The following is a 14,850-nucleotide window of genomic DNA, read 5'->3' as shown; positions in this document are numbered from 1 at the left end:
ACTTGATGTTCCAGTCACATGGAGTCCCTCTGGGGAAGTTTTTGTAGGACCCCTACTCAGAGTACAGATATCAGAAAGCCCAGGTAATACAAGTATGTGTCGCAGAGACCTAGTCTTCTTCACCACCAGCTATTCTAATATTCACAAAATTAGTTTTAAATAAATATGGGTAGCTAAGGCTGTCACATAAATAAGGGCAGGAATGGGCTATTCTTAACTCATGAGAGTATAGCCCTAAAATCTGAAGGCTGATTATTAAGACATAGTTCCATGGTTTTCTTACTATCCCAAAAAAAGTAATTGTTTATAGTTAGTTCAATCTGACGGCTTTCAACTTTCATATACATTGGGATGCACTTGAACATTTTGCACTAGTAGCTGAGATGAGATGAAACAATGAAATGATGAGTAGATTGCAAGAAAATGTACAGAAAGGTGAAGTTATAAGAGCTTCTTCACTTCGGCTTAGCTGGCAGATAACTGTTATTCCTGTGATCACGTCTCAATAATGGAGGATCTCAAGGCAGCTACAGTACATGGAAAGCATTCTGCATTCTCCAGAGGTCAGGTTCCTGCAAGGCTTGGCTGATCATGAAAAGATTTAGGATCTAAGTGACTGTAAAATGAGTGATTACAGCTACATGGGGGAAATTATGTCAGCCAGGACAGATTAAAGGGTCATGCAAACAAGAGGTAATGGGCAGAACTAGAACTTTGTCCTCTTAGTAAATGCTCTGTATTCCCGCATTTGTTCTAGATTTTATTTCGAGTTTATTAACTGAAATTGTTCTTTTATTAGTGGAAATATTATCTCTTCTTCAAAATGATTGATATACACTATCTGCATGAAAAGTTTGAGATGTCTCTTATTTAGCAGGATCCCGTCCCCCCCGCCGTCGTCCCCCCAAAAGCTTTTAATACTATGTGCAAAATGTTCTGGCTTAATGGAAGTGAATGGACGTTGCTGAGCTACATAAGAACTCCAGCCAGCCTCAAATCCTTCTTTTTATCAGAAAATCTATTGGACTGTGTTTGTTTCTTTGAGAAGCGGAAAGTATTTGCTGGAGTTATGTATAGAGAGGAAGATGGCTGCAGGTCTGTTTTGCCCTCCTTGTGAGCCAGACAGCAACAATGACACTTTTTGAACGGATGCTTACTGATCTTTGTGCCAAGGGTGAGGAAGTCAATCACTACCCTTGAGTGTTGCCTAATTTTGATAATGAACTCTATGAAGGAGAACAAACAAAAATTGAATGAAGACAGAAAAAGAGGTACTTTGATTAAGAGAAAGGTAGACTCTGAAACTGAAATGCAGTCCTTTTGAATGCAGCTCTACTCCACCAGAAACAGCAGTTTGCAATTTGGGAATGATCTTTGGTCCTCAGTTGACCCTGGAATTGCAGGTGTTAGCAGTGGCTGGGAACACACTTGATCCAAACAAATTTAACAATACATATCCATAACTTGCTTTGAATCCAGATCAATGGTTTGCATTTTTGTTATGTTTCATATTTTGTATTTCCAATACTTGAGTGTTGGAATAAACAGAAGGGCAGGATATAAATTCAGTAATTTATGACATAATCCATATGGAAGAATGTAATTAAAAACTCTCTACAAATCTTCCTTCTTTCAGGTGCAGCTTTTCTACTAATAGTTTAAAATGCCATGGCTGCAGTCCTATAATCTATTCCTGAGGATAAACCCTACTGTCAGTGGGTCTTGTTTTTAAGTCAACTTGCATTCGATTGCACTGTTAAACATCAAATGGTGTAAAAAAAAGGGCTTACTAAAGAGCAAAACTTACTAAATCTAACTATATCATACAGATATTTTTTTTGCCTGTGAAAAGGCAAACAGTCAGAAAAGTACACAAATGTATCATAGATGTAAGCCATACCCAAAAATGTGCTTGGCCATACATGACAATGCTATGAAATAAGTACATGACTCTTATATGTTGCAAGCATAATATTTGAAGGAGCCCTAAATGGTAGATTCACAGGCAACACCTTAAAATGTGGTTAAGTCATAATTGTGAATAAGCTTGTAATTCCTGACTCTGACTACTTTTTCAGTGGCAATGTTATTTGTGCTGAGAGGAGCTTTCCTTTAGACGGAAAAGGAAATGATATACATATTTTTTAAAAAAAAAACCAAATGGAGTATTTTCCTTTAAAATCCTTCCCCTAAAGCCTTATTATGAAAAAAAATATATGCAAATGTTCCAATTAGTTGAGGGAGGGGAATCCCCAGGGCTAATAGCCTGAGGGCTGAACCAATTAGAAGCAGCTTTCCTTAGTTCACAAGCAGACTTCTGTTGCTTCTTCTCTCTCATCCAGTCAGTTTGCTAAACCAGGACCCGGTGCTGAACTCTTGCTTGTCATTCTGGATAAAGAGCCATCTTGCTCTTCTTCCCATCTTTCTGGCTGCTTAAGGATTAGGTTGCTATTTAGGGACAGAACAATCTAAGCTTTGACTCCTGAAGAACCCTTCCCTGAAATAGAATGGAAATTCAGATTCATGTTGTTGCCCGCACACACCCTGGAATTGTCCACCCACATCATGGATTAACTGGACCTGGGAGGCATTTACTGTCATATTAGCCTTGGCATTTCTCAGAGTGATGGGGAAGGCTCTTGTATCTGTTTCTGAAGATCCCAGCAGATGCAATGCCCTTCTCCTTTGAATACCTTTGGGGCTGTGTGCCCTTATTAAAGTAAAAGGACCTAAGAGGAGTCACAAATGGAGTTAAAGTCCTTTTCAAAATAAGTGACCGCCTTTGCCTTTTTTTTTGTTATTGTTGGTTTCTTTTTTTGAATGGCTAATATTCAAAAGAGGCAGATGTCTTTGAAGAAACATTTACTTTCAAGGGAGAAATCCTTTTTTTCCCCCATGGGGGAAGCCCTTCATCCCTTCAGTTGCTAATGGCTGATAATCATAGAGAATTCTCTTCAGATTAATTCAGATGGACACAGAAAGCTGTCTTGTACCCATTGCTTGTCCCTTTAACCTCCAATTCTGTATATTCTGACTACCAGTGGCTTTGCAGCATCAGAAGTGATAACTTTTCAATTGTCTACTACTTCAGTGTTTAAGAACAGAACAGAATAACAGAGTTGGAAGGGACCTTGGAGGTCTTCCAGTCCAACCCCCAGTACAAGCAGGAAACCTTATACCATTCTGGACAAATGGTTGTTCAGTCTCTTCTTAAAAGCCTCCAGTGACGGAGCATCCACAACTTCTGAAAGCGAGATATGCCACTGCTTAATTGTTCTCACAATCAGAAAATCTCTCTTAGTTCTAGGTTGCTTCTCTTCTTGGTTAGTTTCCATTCTTTGCTTCTTGTCCTGCCTTCTGATTCATGGAATCCTTGCAAAGCTCTTTCTAAGATTATTGCGGTTAGCTCCTTCAAAGTCTAAAACACTGTTTGGTAATATTCTATTGCTTGTGTCTGCAATAGAACATAATGTGCATCCAGTTATATTCCGATATAATGTGGACATGGTCATTCTGGCCCAAATTCCTGCAATTGCAACCCCCTCTATTATTTCTTCTCTGTTAGTAAGAATTAGGTGCCTCGGTATAGCTGTCCCTCTAATTCTCTCCTCTACCTTTTGGATAATAAAGTTGTCAGCTAGATTAGTCAGGAACCTGTTTTATCTCCCACTTTATCTCCCAGTTGATATCAGGGTAGTTAAAATTCCCCATTACTACTGTCGTGTGTTTCCTACATACATTTCTTAATTGACTAGCACAAAGTTCATCTGTTTCTTCTGCTTGGTTGAGTGGCCTGTATTATACACCTATGTGGCAATATTATTCTTTTTTTCCTTTTATAGTAACCCATATGCATTCTACTATAAGGAGGCTTTCATCCTTGATTTTATGCATTTCTGAAGAGATGTAATGATATCTTACATAAAAAAGCAACCACCATGTCTTTTTTGCCATGTCTATTTCTTTTGAATAGTTATATCCTTCCATCAATACGTTCCAGTCATAAGTTTCATCTCATCAAGTTTCAGCAACTATATCATCACCTGCCTTTGTGTACTAGTACTTCAAATTTACCCTTGTTTGTTCCCCAAACTTTGAGCATTAGTGTATAGGCATCTGAGTCCTTTATGGCTGACCCTGGATATGCTTCCTACATTTCCTACTTTGTATCTAAGTTATTTTTCCTTCCCATCATTCTCTATCTCCTTGTTTGATTGGTTATTTTGGAGTTTATGCTTGGGAACAGGTTCTAAAGATCCTGTACATTGGGCTTCCTCCCTTCTCAGTTTTAGTTTAAAGCTCTTTGGATAAGTTTCATCCGAAGAAGCTAGTGATTAATCCCTTTGCATGACAGCCCCTCAGTTATTATATCTGCTGCTAGACGTCCACATTGTGTCTCACAACAATCAGCAACAGATGTATTTGTTCAAGGAGAGATAGCTTCAACATTTCCAGCAAATGCAGCAGATTGCAGTGTGCTGATGGGCAGGCTCTTAGTGTGTGAATAAGCAAACTTAACCATAAGATCCCTGTTGGCTGAAATATGCAATCATGCAACTTAATGTGATTTGATGAAATGAGAACAGAAAACAACTCTCAAAGGCATTTTACACAGCAAGATATCATGAGGCTTTTCTTTATACTGACTTCTGAGCCTGGCTGTCATTGATTCAGAAACGCATTGTTTGTCTCTTTATGTCTGACTCAAACAACTCTCAGCCTGGGCACCATCAAGTCACCCAAACTTGGAATTGCACCAATGCATGAGCTAGCAGAACAAAACACTTTCTGTACCAATATGACTTCATTGGTCATCCTTACTGGCACAGCATAAATACTGTCCTTTGTCTTCGGGTTGCTACACAGTAGTGATAGCTGCCAATCATAACCTAAAGGTCAGGGACTGGATCAAAATCTCCAGGGAGGGGAAGATGATCCATGCAATCCATTTACCCATCTAGTTTGGACTAACTTTGGTCAGTATGACTTATAACTGAAATGAACGCATTCCAAACCACAGAAATATAATTCTTTTTTCTGGCCAGGGACAAGCCACATACAATAAAACTGTAAAATTGGCAGGTCAAAAGAAATCTAATTTGTTTCCCATAATTCTCAATCAGTGTTCAAGATGAGTTCTGGTAATTGATGGTAAATTTAAATTGTTGCTTGACCTGTCCTTTCCCCTGCTCAATTATTGTGCCTTTGTCTCATGTATACTGAACGGATAACTTTATGTTCTTCACATAAAGATATTATTAAAATAATATCTTGTGTTCCATCATTTCTGTGGGATTTTCAGTATTTCATGATTTAATCTCCCGTGACATTAAGAGTATATCCTGTCTACCAAGTCTCTTTCTTTTTTTCAGGTTCAAAAAAGAAATATTATTAGTAGACACCTGTCTGCTGTTGATCTAATTATACTTAAAAAGACCTAATCACCCCTATATAACCACTAAAATTCCATTTAAAAATTCCTATTCTGGTTTCTTGATATGAAATACTGGTAGCCTTGACAGATCTTTAAAAGGTGTTCATTTAGAGATGTTCAAAACCTAGATTTAACACAGCCTTTCCCATCCATCTCTTGGACTTCAATTTCCACAATCCCTGTCCATGAGTCCTGCCTTAGCCATGAAAGCCAGCTGGGTGTCCTTGACCCAGGACTTCTCTCTCAGCCCCAACCTACCTCACAGGGTTGTTGTTGTGAGAAAATAGGAGGAGGAAGGTGTATGGAATGTTCACCACCTTGAGTAATTTATAAAAATAATGAAGGTAGGATATAAATACATACATACATACATACATACATACATACATACATACATACTGTAAGAGACAAAGAACCCATAGAATATAAGGCCATGAATTCTGAAGCAAGGCCTAGAACTTTGCAAGGTTGATCCATTTATGCTGGAACTCTGGATAAGAATGTAACTATCCAAGGAGGAAAAGAAATATGTCCAGCTTGCAATCTATCAAACATCTTTCTTTCCATCTTATTCATTTTAGTATTTATTTTAGTATTTATTTAATTTGTCAATCGCTTACAAGATACAGGTATAAGAATAAATATAATTTTGAATACATGAGATAGATGCTTATAAGAAAAATAAAAAACAATAGGACAAGGATGGTAAGCACGATTGGTGCACTTATGCACGCCCCCTACAAGCTTCTTAGGAAGCGGGTGAAGTCAATAGTAGAAAGTCTAAGGTTAAAGTTTTGGGGGTTTGGGGAAGAAACCCAGAGTCAGAGTATTCCAAACATTGACCACTCGGTTGCTGAAGTCGTATTTTCTGCAGTCAAGTTTGGTGCGGTTCACCTTGAGTTTGTATCTATTGTGTGCTCTTGTATTGTTATGACTGAAGCTGAAGTATTCATTTGCAGTTAGGACATTGCAATGTATGATTTTATATACAATATTTAGATCGGACCGGAGGCGGTGTAGTTCTAGGTTTTCTAGGTCTAGAGTTTCAAGTCTGGTGGCATAAGGTATTCTGCAATGAGTAGAGGAGAACTCTTCTTGTGAAATATTTCTGGACTTTTTCAATTGTGTTAATATCAGATACATGATATGGGTTCCAGACTGATGATCTGTATTCGAATATTGGTCTAGCAAATGTTTTGTAGCTCTAGTTAGTAGTGTGATATTACGAGAGAAGAAGCTACATAGGATTAGATTAACAACTCCTAATGCCTTTTTGGCTATGTAGTTACAGTGGGCTCTAGCACTTAGGTCATTTGAGATAAGTATTCCAAGGTCCTTGACAAAGTTTGGATCCTCAACAAGGTCTTGACTATTTAGCTTGTATTTTATTTTCTGATTTTTTCTGCCAATATGTAAGACAGAACATTTATTTGTTGAGATTTGAAATTGCCATTTGATTGACCATTCTGATACATAGTCAAGGTCTTTTTGGAGGGTAGTAGAATTGTCTGTGGTGTTGAATAGCTTTACATCATCAACGAAGAGAACACAGTTCCTCTTAATATGATCACAGAGGTCATTTATGTAGAGTATGAAGAGAGTTGGTCCTAGAACACTGCCTTGGGGGACACCATTGTTGACAGGTACAGAATTTGATAGGACGCTCCCAATTTTGACCATTTGTTGTCTGTTTGACAGGAATGCTTCTATCCAGTTATGTGGGTGTCCAGACATATCATAAGATTTTAGTTTTAGGAGTAGTTTGTCATGTACAACTGAATCAAAGGCTTTACAGAAGTCTATGTAGATTGCGTCTATTGCTTTGCCCTGATCGAGTTGTGTAGTCCATGTGTTTTTGCAGTGTAAGAGTTGCAGATTACAGGATAGTTTTTTTCTGAAACCAAATTGTTTATTAGAGAATAGATTGTTTGTCTCTAAGTGGAGGATGATGGTGTTCTATCGCCAGAACAAAGCAGACTCGAGACCAGAGTTGAATTCGGCTCTTTATTTAACTGTCAGTATCTTCAACTAAACTTGAGCCACGGCATCATTTTAAACCTCCCGCCGTTTAGCCGGCCAATCATAATGCGTTGTTAACCACCATTAGTGGTTGTCCAATCGGAACGTAGTTTTACGAGTATGTAAATGTCTATATACAACAGGTGGATTGGTTAATAATTGATTCCATGACTTTACAGGTGATGCAGCATAAGGAGATCGGTCTGTAATTTTCAACTAGGCTGGGGTCTCCCTTTTTGAAGATGGGGATGACCGTAGCTTGTGACCATAGTTTTGGCAAGGAGCTGGTCCTGAAAGATTTTTCAAAGATTATGCTTAGAGGTTCGGCTTTGGCAGTGGATAGCTTTTTTTTTTTTTTTCATCTAATAGGATAGTGAAAAGTGTTACCATTTGCCTGTCCTTTAAAAGAATAAAATAAGTAATAGAATATTGAGAAAGTTGAATGACTTGTTTCAGTTTGTTCCACCTTATTCTACAAACTAGAATAAATTATGCAAATTTAGTAAGAAAGAAAGTATATTCTCAAGAGATGCAGGATTTTTTTTAGTTGAAAATCAGTTAACTGATTTTCTTTCTAGCAAATACCTGTACAAAGTGATGAATGAATTAAGATTATCACGCCAAGTTTAGCTAAATAATGCCAAGAAATATAAAAATTAGAAATGCACCTACTCGGATAGAAAATAGAAGGGAGTCCAAGGACAAATATAATACATCCAGCTACTTTGTTCTAATTTCATATATCTAATCATACCGTTAAGTTGAATCGAACATAACAAAGTAAAAAATAAAATAAAATTCCTATTCCTTGTAAAATGAAGATCACTGATCCATAGTTGTTTCAGACAATCTGTGGTAATTATTTTAAGTGCAAATTCAGATGAGAAAATGTGAAATTATGCACGAAATGACTACCCAATGGAGGAAGATAAATAATTGCCACCCATTATTTCCACCTCAGGAGACCTGGTCAAAATTACTGTGTAGAGCAAAGAAAGCAACATTCTTTTTCCTCCCACTCTTGTCCAGAAACAAAGAAAAATAGATATCCCATAATTAAAGCTCCCCCCCCCCAAACTCCCACAAGAGAGATGGGCAAAAAAGAGTATTATCAAAACAACAACAATAACCAGAAAAATCTTGGGTTTTTTCTCTCTCTCCCTCTTTCTCTTTGACTAGAGAAAAACTAAGGCAAGTACTCTAAATTAAACATTTAAATCAGAAAATGATTGTTTAGACAAAGAAACGCATCATTCTGAATACAGGAAAGAAGACCTTATGCAGAGTCACAAAAGCAAAAAAATAATCGTATATAAAAGATACTAGAGTTTGCTTCTCCAGAGTTTTATACAGCATAAAGTATTTTGAAACAAGTGGCAGTGCTTGTAGATGATGGTTGTCCATTTATCCTGCAACTAGATCCCCAAGGAAATAATGTCTGCATGCAGTAAATTTGAGATTTCAGCTAAGTGTATATTATAACGGTGTATATATCAAGCAGCCAAGATTGACTATGGATATTGTAAACTTGATCAGTCTTCTGCTTTTCAGCTTTATTAAACTTCAGCTCCCATAATCACCTAGTTAGCATGGACTGTTGCAGTCAAAGCCTAACATAACTGGAGGGCAGAATATCTGAATTTACTGTCTCATAACATGTACTATTTATTTATTTACAATAATTTGTAAAGTGCCTACTCATCAGTCTTTAGATCTGCATAACCTGGGGGCAAAAGGTTATTAAACAGCTCAGATTCTTGCTAATGTAAAGAATCTTTAAGACTCATTTGTGTTAATGGAAGAGCATTAACCACATATTTAATTCAGCCATTGTAACAAATGGAATTTAAGATCTTTGGCTTATTGTATTGAGCACTTTTTCCCTGAGAATAGCAAGCCAAATATATACTGATAGGTTAGAAAATATAAAAATCTACTTTGCCATGTTTTAATTAATCTGCTTTAGTATTCATTTAAAATTCTTCATTTTCTGTACGGTAACTATTATTATCCATTCTGAGCAGTTGCTTGAATAGATGTTATGAAATCAACATAATAGTAATTTTGTGCAAGATTGGCATTTTTACACCTTAATCCAATAGTAAATTCTATGATATGTGTATTTTGAACTGCAATGTTCACCAATTTAAGGGTCATGAATTCACAATTATGAATTACAGTTATGTCCCCTCCAAATTAATCAGCTAGCAGCTAAACACCCTGACTCACATAGTCATAAAAACTTAAGATAACAAGCAATATTTCAAAAAGTGTTGGGGGGCGGATTATTTCCTTCATCTCACATTGTGTGAAATACTGTATATTGATGTCCTGGAACCTATAGGTGCCATTTTGCCATTGCTCAGTATACTGCTTTGTATCAGACTGACATTAGGTACAGTATGAAATTACAAGTCTTTGTCTTGTCATGAAGTTGCGTTCTAAGAATAAAACAGGAAACTATGGGTGCCATCTTGATTACTGCTGACCAGATAATTGTCAGACTGAAAAAGTTCACATATCTTGCCTAGATCAGATCCAACTTCTGTTTGCCCAAAATGGATTTAAGGCATTAAGGGAACGTTTAGACAACTTCACAATTGCTCCAGGTCTCTCATGCTTCATTCTTCCACATCCTCTGTAATTTCCAGTGGATTAGTCCCCATATGGCTTATCGTTAACCTACAGGTTCTCAGAGGGATTAATAATCTTCTTCTGTACTAAGGACCCAAACTCACATTCATTTTTGGAAATGTTTGTAGGATTTCGTATTTCAAAAAACTAGCACAGAAAGTTCTGTCTGAACTGTATTTAGAGTGCCAGGATTGTTTGTTGTTACTGTAGGAAGAACTGTGAAACTTAACATCTCTGGGGAAAGTTCAAGAACTTTGAAGAATGTAGCAGTCTGCAAAACAGAATGCAAAACTTGCATTTCAAAGTGAGGTTTATAGGAAGAGATGAAAACCAGAAATGAAAGCCACTCAAATAGTGGCAGGTAGATGATGTCTTAGTAAAATAAGTTATTTGGCATAATTGCTTGATTGAAGAGTTGTTTGCCCTAATGAAATTCAATCTATTTCCCTGCAGTTGTGATTTCTAGATATAGTTTTTTTTAGATACTTAAAAAAACCTTTAATAGTCCAATATTATTTTGAGTTTTATATATTTTAGTAAATCATATTCTATTTAGCCAACATTTTTTGAATACTCCATCATGCACGCACAAAAATAGAGATGATGATGATGATGATGATGATGATGATGATGAAGAAGAAGAAGAAATGATGGTGGTGGTGATGATGATGATTTTCTGAGTAAACCTTATGATACAGTGAAATGTACAGATCCAGTCCAACGTATGACTAGGTATCACAGTTGGCTGGGTTGACCAACATAACAAATGCTAAACCATGGTATGTTGAAGTGACTTATCTATATGGAAAGTCCTGAGAAATACAGTGGTCAAAGAAAGACAGCAATTAATCTGACTGCAGTAAAAAAAAAAAAAAAAGTGGACTCTTCTGCCATTGGAAACCATTTGTTCATGTCCCTAGGGCACTGCCAAGGTATAATTTGGGAGGAAAAGTGTTCCTTTTCTAAAGGTAACTGGTGAGAAATAAAGTGCAAACAGGATGTTTATTTCTAAATGCCTATGCAAATTTTCTCCCCTTTCTCCCTCCTATCCCACTTCAGTTTGGTCCGTGCAGTGCACAGTTGGTGAACCCAAAACAGGGGGAGCAGAGAAACACCCACACCAAATCTCCAAAACCGAAACCACTAACCCAGCAGCTGAAAACACTGTCTTATAGTCAGCATATACCACAAGAGTGACCACAAACCTCACTGCAGTGCCCTTGGGGAAACGGCAATTCTTGGCAGGTTTGACATGCTTGATGGCCCATGAGAAAACCAGCGGCAGAGTCACGTCAGGGAGACTGCCTGCTTTGGCCAAGTATGGCATGGATTAAAATGATGCGGCTTTATACGCAGTCCTTTTCCCAGAAGCAGCAGCAGCATATAGAAGTCTGGAAGTGGGTGTAACACAACAAAACAAGAAGGATAGTTTGTACATGCTGCACTTGGCAGGAAAATCAGTACAGTAGCTTGACAAGAAATGCTGTGTGTGCACGAGGTAAATCTTTGCCTCTCGTGTTTTAAAGCCACCCTTGTTTCCTTCAGAGCTTATCAAAGGTGTTTTCAGTTTAATTTCACTTATTATTGCTATAACTACTGCTACCTGGCATATATTTATTGACCAACAAAGCAATTTTTCTTATTCACTGTAGCTTATATTATATTCAGAATATTATTATTATTATTACTTGGTTAATCCTCAATTCAATTCACAGTCTGGAACTGGGTAGTAGTAGTAGTAGTAGTAGTAGTAGTAGTAGTAGTAGTCCTCTAAGAGAGGACTAGAACTAGACTAGACCTTCTGATTTGTAATCTGATGTTTTAACCACTTCACCAAACTAACTCTATAAAATCCAATAAATCATATCAGTAGCAATCATCAGCAAGTCACGAAACAAAATTAAGAATTGCAATATTTTATATCCAAGCAATTAGAAAGTTTGTGTTTTTATTTTAACACAGTAAGCAGCTTTTGAATTGAATGTGTTCATAGTCTTAGCTAAAACAATTCAAAGAGGCTGGGTGGCCAAATTGCCCTTCCTTTTACATAATAAAATGGGATTATGTGATGTAGGAAACTCTGTCAGGAAGAGTAAGAAGATACGCATATGTAGCTTCCTAGCAAGGAACAAAATTTGTAATTGATCTCTGAATATAGAAATGCATTGCATTGGGTGGCTGAATTCAACTGAAGAACCAATATTATTCCTAGAAGTCTTTACCATTAAATGGTGCGTCTCCATTTGAAATACATGCAGCTCACAATTCTTCCTTCAAAAGAATTCTTCTCTTGTTATAGGGATTCATCATTTTGAAACTCCCAAGTGTACTTCCTTGTATTTGGAAAATGCCATTCTTCCACACAATAATATGTTCATTGATATTGTGCTTACTGTACAAAATGTTGCACTGTGTAAGAGTTTCATAAGCACCTGTTGTTGGTGACATAAGGGATGATTAGTAACTGCAATATTAGTCTTAGTGATTGTTATATCAAAACCCCTCATCTCATTTCATGATAATTTATTTTGAAATTATTACTTTGTAGATAACAGCTAGTCTGATTGTAGATAATAGATAAGTCTGATTGACTCTATAAACTTTGCCCAATATACAATCAATAAGATATTATTCCTTTGAGGAGTGATTCTCTTTGAGAAATGAGGAAGACCAAAGAAAGGAAAGGAAGTAGAGGGAATACAAAGAAGAGCCTGAAATAAATCAAAAACAGACAGAAGAGAGAAAGAGTAAAGGATGATGAGTGGAGGAATGATGGGAAGTCATTTTGAATTATATAAGAAACAATCCCCCCCAAAAAAATGTAAGAGAGAGAGAAAAAGAGCCCAATAGAAATTTTGAGAGAAATGGAATCCTGGGGTTAAATTAGGCTAGAAGGGATTGAATTTTAGACAAATATAGCTTCAGATATAGGACTTCTTTGAAGACATAAGTGGAAAATTCTATCCCACTTTGAGGGGATATTTTCCAACGGATGGAAAACTGTTTATGACCCATGAATCTCTTCATTACAATCTCCAGATCCCTCAGAAATAACTGTGAAAAGTCTGTTTCAAAAGCCAAACCATTATTAGTTATTTCTTGCAATTTTCAAATACTGTATAAAACAGGATATCCTAACTATTAAACCAATTCCAGAAAAAAAATCCAATGAAAATTCTTACTCTATCAATTTACATAATATCATTGTACCATGGATGTGTTTGACTACAGATAGTCCTCAACTTACAACCTTTCATTTAGTGACTATTTGAAGTTACAATGGCACTGAAAAAGTGACATAACCAGTTTTCATAGTTATGACCATTGCAATATCCCCATGGTCATATGAACAAATTTTTTGCCACTTGGCACCTGGCATGTGTATGCACTGTCTGGGTTGTGGGGAGGGGTTGTGTGAGCACCATTTATAACCTTCCCAGTTGGCTTCCAACAAGGCAAGTCAATGGGGGAAGCCAGATTTGCTTAATAACTGAGCAATTAAAGTGAGTCATTTAACAATTGAAGCAACAAAGATCATAAAATGAGGTGCTCACTTAATAACTGTCTTGCTTAGCAACAGAAATTTTGGGCTCAATTGTGGTTGTAAGTTGAGGACTACCTGTATTGAGAACATTTTTAATATTACCAAAAATCTTCTAATCCTGCCCTAAGGAAAACCTGAACCATAGAAATGTCACATGAAATAATTGTGGATACATACAAAATTGTATTTCAACCTTTTCTTCCATTCAATCCTGTCTGGTTAGCTTCCACAATTTTCTGAACATGTTTTTGAGTCTGGTGCTGGCGTTAAAAAAATATTAAAAGAGGTGTATTATTTGGAATTGTAGAACCAAAAATAATTGGTTAAATGGAGATGTGCAACAAGTGATCTAGGTAACAAAGACTGACAACTGTGTTTTAAAGCATGTTTGGGAGAGACAATGATAATTAACCAAAATAAAATGGAGAAAAATTAAATGTTTATGGTAAAATAAACAGTGAAGGAAGAATACTTGAATGTTTAGACTATATCTGAAGTAAAATTTTAGAACTGTTTCAAAAATATGAAACCATTTTCACATATTTCACACAAGAATAGTATGGCTTAAGTTGTTCTACTGATTTTTATTTTATTTTGGGTGTTGCGCCATGGTATCAGAAAGAATGGACGTTGCCCATATGTGCTATATGTAACTGCTTTGACACATAAACTGTTCCAAGCAACTTGAGCCTTGAGGCTCAGTTTTGCGTCACACCCAAAGGGTGACATATAGGACACAGGCAATATAATTAGGTGTCCCCATACTTTGTGGCTGCTTGCTGTTTCTAATTGTCAGTTCTTATTTTTAGGCAAATTATAGGTTGCTTTCTAAGGAAAACAGTCTTTTGTTGATGTAATACTTTTTAAAAATATAGGTCCCCAAAATTTCTTTTCATAATTTTTTAAAATTACAAATGTGTCCACTCTCATTTCAATAATATATATTATAGAGATATTAGTGAATTGTGGTATATGAGTGGGCGGAGGCTTGCTCCATTTTACATAGATGATAGTTAATTATAAACAACCATTTAAAGCTAATTAACAACTTAAAATGATATGAACAATTATTCATATCATTCTAGTGGGGTACATTATATAAATCAGAAACAAGAACAATTATTTGCCTCTGTAATTCTATGTGCTTCTGCAATTCATTCGGTAGAACTAGAAAAATAGCATATAGTCTGGGACTGTGAGCCAATAGCCTAAAGAAAAA

This window comes from Pseudonaja textilis, chromosome 3 (assembly GCF_049901715.1).
Source record: "Pseudonaja textilis isolate UNSWEBS1 chromosome 3, rPseTex1.2, whole genome shotgun sequence".
In the NCBI taxonomy this organism is placed as follows: domain Eukaryota; kingdom Metazoa; phylum Chordata; class Lepidosauria; order Squamata; family Elapidae; genus Pseudonaja; species Pseudonaja textilis.
This window is presented reverse-complemented; position numbering follows the sequence as displayed.